The sequence below is a fragment of the Cydia pomonella genome, chromosome 21 (genome assembly GCF_033807575.1).
Source record: "Cydia pomonella isolate Wapato2018A chromosome 21, ilCydPomo1, whole genome shotgun sequence".
Classification (NCBI taxonomy): Eukaryota; Metazoa; Arthropoda; class Insecta; order Lepidoptera; family Tortricidae; genus Cydia; species Cydia pomonella.
Window position 1 is genome coordinate 7,815,904 of NC_084723.1, and position 5,735 is coordinate 7,821,638.

At 40.2% G+C, this 5,735-nt stretch overlaps 1 long non-coding RNA gene across 1 annotated transcript; it reads right to left on the reverse strand.

The window, feature by feature from the left end:
• Window positions 1-310: 310 nt before the first annotated feature.
• On the reverse strand, window positions 311-1,046 carry LOC133529843 (uncharacterized). Its single transcript, XR_009801229.1, has 2 exons — window positions 812-1,046; window positions 311-468 (listed from the first exon to the last, which is right to left on the reverse strand). It is a non-coding gene; the product is annotated as an uncharacterized LOC133529843 (long non-coding RNA).
• Between the last annotated feature and the right edge of the window lie 4,689 nt (window positions 1,047-5,735).

Consider the following 5,735-nt stretch of genomic DNA (forward strand, 5'->3'; position numbering starts at 1 on the left):
GTTCGCTTCGCATGAATTTATGCCAATTTCTTCGGTCATGGGCTCTTTATATCCAGTTATTTTCAAACACTTTGACGATAACATCAATCGATCTTGCTCATACCAACATTCTTATCGTCTTTGCATTATGATTCATCTAGTAGTAAGTGATCAGTGAGACTTTAACCATGTCGTGTGCGAACGGCGTGGCTTAGAGGTTTTTTTATGCGTCTCTTTTATAAGGATCTAGAATTTAGGAGTAGAATTTGATCTGCGGTAATGGGATGAGTAAATTCAAGTATCATTGCGTAACATACAATTCTAGGTCTCCACGTGTAGTAACAGTACAAGATGGTGGAGGCTATATAGGTAGGTATAATATCTGTAACTGTAACAGAACGTACTATGTAGAATGTCAACGACTTTACGCTTCGGTGACGATGGAAGGTCACTCTTCCTGCCGCGATCAAAGAATAAATTAAGTACTTCCTTCTTCCTCGCGTTGTCCCGGCATTTTGCCACGGCTCATAGGAGCCTGGGGTCCGCTTGACAACTAATCCCAAGATTTGGCGTAGGCACTAGTTTTTACGAAAGCGACTGCCATCTGACCTTCCAACCCAGAGGATAAACTAGGCCTTGTTGGGATTAGTCCGGTTTCCTCACGATGTTTTCCTTCACCGAAAAGCGACTGGTAAATATCAAATGATATTTCGTACATGAGTTCCGAAAAACTCATTGGTACGAGCCGGGGTTTGAACCCGCGACCTCCGGATTGCAAGTCGCACGCTCTTACCGCTAGGCCACCAGCGCTTAAGAATAAATTAAGTACTACCGTACAGAAAGAAAACTTCCTACAAAACCGAAGTTCGACAGCGATTCAGGGACGAATCATGCTGTCCCGATCTAAAGTATGGCACTATCACTTTCGACTATTTAGCGTTTTTAAAATTCAAGTCATTATCTTATCTGTAGTTGTGCACGCAGAGGAACGCCAAGTTGTGCCAACCCTAATTGTTGCTCGTAGCAATGCTGAGCCGAACGAAGCCGGGAATGCCTGATAGGATTAGTTTCGCCTACCTTACGCTGACCTGTTACGACTGCCTTAGCAGTGTCAAGCTGACATATTCGCTAAAGTCTGCGTAACTTACTTTATATACATCTCGCTCGCACTAATGATGCAAACAAAGTATATTACGGACACTAGCGAATATGTCCGTGTCAAACTGGTGGTAGCCGCAGAGGCATTTTGAACAAGGCGTTCAACATACTCGACTTGGCTATTACAGAAAGAGACAAAGCTACATAGACGAGGTTTCATTCCTTTACATTTGACACTTTAAGTAGGTATTTATGGTTTTCCCTCACAGAAGGGTCCGTATGCTTCAAGTGCAATAGGGCCGTTTTATCTGAAATTCCAGCACAAATTCTTATAGAATGATCCTTATTGCACATGAGGCATAAGGACTCCTCTCTGATGGAAAGTCACATATATCTATTTTTTTAAGTACATACATAATATTACCTTATTTACAATAACAATATACATAATGGGTATATACAGAGGATTACTATAACTAGCTTAAATCTATAATAGGCCCTTGTGGCATTGTACCAAGGATGCTGGCGGCATTTCCTCGTATCGCAATACTGATACGCTGTGCGAGGAAGCCGCCAGCTCTTCAGTCACCGCAAACCTACAAGAAGAATAAATTTGTATTAAACGTTTAACGAATCAATTGTATATACAGATGTCACTCACAATGAAAAAGTCAAAGAATCATTTGTATATTCAAGTTATAAATTGTAATGTCGTATATTCCACAATAAAAAAGGAAAATATATTTACATTTAACATTTAACGTAATTTCAATACGTAGAGTCAGACCAAGATAAGTTGGCAGCGATTTTGACAGCCCAGACGGTGCAAGTGTTAAGTCATCATAATTTCATAGAAGTTTGACGTTAAAAATAACACTTGCACCGTCTGCGCTATCAAAATCGCAGCCAACTTATCTTGGCTTGACTCCATTTGTCTGCTAATTTTAATTAGATTAAGTTACATTAACATTCGATTCAGTATTCCCATAACAATTAAAACTGTTTAAAGTACTTACTAACACGGTAAACTTGTAGTCTCCTAGGAGAAATAAAGCTGCTTCAATAAATGTAGATTTCTCTAAAACAAAGTTATATTGCTACTTGGAGTAATACATTCTGTAATTGGTTTCGTAATGAATTTCTTACATCAAATTAAATAAGTACATAAATGGGTATCATTTACGGAAAGAAAACAATATACCTTATTTGCATTAAAAATATGATAATAATTTAGTTTAAGCATATACTTAAAGTATATATTTAGTGTCAAGTTTGGTGTAAATATTGAATGTCAAGTCTTATTACCACCACATTTTTACCTTCAATTTCATAGAAGGAGGAGGTTTTGTATTCGGTTGTGGCTATTTTTTTTTAATGTACGTTCACCGATTACTTTTTGTTGTTCGCAATTTTTTATGAAGTGATGAAATAAACAACGGACATATTTTATGGAAATGGGCCGATTAAGCTTCATAAATAGGTTACTTAGGATAAAATTCAAATCAATTTGAAACACCGGCCAAGTACTTGTCTGACAAGTCGTGCACCATGCATCATTGTTACGTACAATGGATCCGTACCTTCATACGATATTATAAACCATACCTGCGTATCTTTCCACCACTTATGTCCTTTTAATAAGAAGATAACTATTTTTGGAGTAAAACTTATTAATGGATCAACCGATCATGTTCAAAATAATTTTCGTGGATACTATTTATTAAATTTTGTTTTACAATTTTTAGACGTCTGTAAGTAGGTAATTTTTTCCTGATATTTCAAGAAACTGAAAACCTGCTCTCATATACCAAAAGACCCTTTGATCTGAAAGCTACGTCCTTATTTGCTCAAATGAGCGCGGGTAACTTGAATTCTTAGCTTAGATGAACCAAAGTAACAAAATCTCATATATTATAAGTTTCACAATCCCTACCAATATTATAAATACGAAGGTAAACTGGCTGTCTGTCTGTTACCTCTTCATACTTAAACCACTGGACCTATTTGGGTGAAATCTGGTATAAAGATAGTTTGACACCCGAGGTAGGACAGTCAGAAGCTAGTTTAGAGATAAAGGTAAATGAAACTAACGATGAATGTAAGAATGGAACGTAAGGGAGAGAGAAGGATGACAAAAGGTGCGAGACGGTTTGAATGGTGAGCGAGCGAACGTGCGTTAAGCTGTTAAAATATTCTTTAAAATTAGTGTTTGCTATTTAAATAAAGCAAGTGTTATTTTGGTTTGTATTCAAAGGCTTATCATAATCCCACATGTATTATTGAAATTATAAGCTCTAGGGGTATTGTTTCTTACGGAGAATCGATGAGATTACAAAGGTTTGTCTACGCATCCAGCTGCAGCAGCGCTTCATTGGGCATTTGTGGTCGTGGTCGTATGTTGAAAGGATTCATCGTCATCATAAATCACATGTCACTTTTTAACACCACTCAATTGAAAGTGAAGGGTACTATTGTTATCATGCTGCCATGTAAGAAGTGCGACCTTTATAGTTATTTGTAATGTTGATTGACTTATAGCGCGCTCTGGGACTTTGGGATCTTCTTCCTTGTCGTATCCTCATAGCTGAAGGACGTGACGACAGTGGACACTTTTCACCAGTGCTCTCCAAGCCGCTCTTGGGCCCAGTGTATGCTAGCCTGTAATGTGGTTTTTGTGTCTGACGTTATTTAGTCCGCCTAACGCATGGTTATACGTCCATCCGTACGCTTCCTTGCCATCATCATACGCTTGCCCTTATCCCATTTCATTTGGGGTCGGTGCAGCATGTCTTTTTCTTCCATACATGTCTCTCGCCCGTCAGCTCATCATTCACTCGTGGTCATTTCATGCCATCTCACACACTACCCATCCACCTTTTCCTATGTTTTCCTTTCCTGTTACTTTTCTCCACATTGGACCCGGGTACGTCCTTAAACTACATCCACATGAGAGGTATAGGCATTGTGAATGTCATCTCGCTTTGTGTGGTAGGGCACAGCACAGCGGATGTCATTCCAGATCTAGAGCAGAGCCCAACTGGGGAAGTACCTCCACCTTACAGAAAACTGCAGCCAAATAACACTAGACCCTACTCATAGTGTTGTGTTCCTGCCAGCGAGTAAGGTTGCCAGAGCTCAACGAGGGGTGGGAGGGGGTTAGGGTCGGCAACGCGCATGTAACTCCTCTGGAGTTGCAGGCATACATAGGCTACGGATACTGCTTACCATCAGGCGGGCCGTATGCTTGTTTGCCACCGACGTAGTATAAAAAAAAACATTCATTCGTAATACCTTTCTCGTCACATGACTTTCATCCCTCTGCATCACATGCCCATACCATGCCTAGGCGATTCGCTCTTACTTTTCTACTATGGGTGCAACTTTTAGGTTTCCTCTTATATACTTATTCCTTATCCTATCCGTTCTTGTCACACCATACATCCGTCTTAACATTCTCATTTATGCTACATGCAATCTCTTTTCCATCATTAAATTATGAGCTTTTCCAGATTATCTGGTCCTGTCCTGCTCAGATGGCCGAAGAAACGAAGTACACGTTGGGTTCAAATAGTGGAGAGACTCGTTTTAATGTTAAGTTCGTCGAGAAACTCAGCGAGAGACTTTGGAATATCACCCCCTTATCTAAGTGTCGTCGATTGAGATTTCGACTGAAGTACCTACATTAAGGATCTTTACAAAGTCGTTTAATGAATGCAATCAAGAAGTTTAACTGCACTGGAGTTATGAGAGTTTTCGGTGCTCGCTTGAGTTTTAGGACAGTCGACCTGAATCTTGTTTTTTGTGTAGCTTAGTTTGAAGAAGGTATTGCATTTAATGCAGAATTATAGAAAAGCTTGTAGGCTGATTTCCAATACATAGTCAAAATTGAAAGTAATATTACAATGTTATAAAAGCTACGACATGGGAAATTAATAGCGCATATGTACAAGTATGTCCTGTAAAACAAAACTCTGTTTCAAACATCTGGATTTGCCGCCTTCACAACGTGATCCATTAAGGATGACTTACGTTTGAACGTTCCGGGTCGGAGCTGGGGTGTCCGACACTTTGTTTTCTATGACAGGTGATCGGTGATCACGTGATGTTTTTTATAGAAAACGAAGTGTCGTGAAGTGTCGGACGCCCTGGCCCGGACTCGGCGTAAGTACTATACGGAAAGGCATGAAATTTGTGGTATTTTGTATTTACTTTTAACTACTTAGTCTGTATTTATATAACAGTCCCTTTATTACAGATACTGCTAGCCTAAAGTATGACTCACGTTAGACCGGGCCATCTCCGGGCCGGAGCTTCCATCGCTTATCTATGACAGTGATGCTTTCCATAGAAAACGAAGCGCCGGAAGCTCCGGTCCGGACCCGGCCCGGTCTAACGTGAGTCATGCTTAAACCGTTGAAGATCAGCTTGAAATCTTTTTCCCTCGCGTTGTCCCGGCATTTTGCCACGGCTCATGGGAGCCTGGGGTCCGCTTGGCAACTAATCCCGAGAATTGGCTTAGGCACTAGTTTTTACGAAAGCGACTGCCATCTGACCTTCCAACCCAGAGGGTAAACTAGGCCTTATTGGGATTAGTCCGGTTTCCGCACGATGTTTTCCTTCACCGAAAAGCGACTGGTAAATACCAAATGATATTTCGT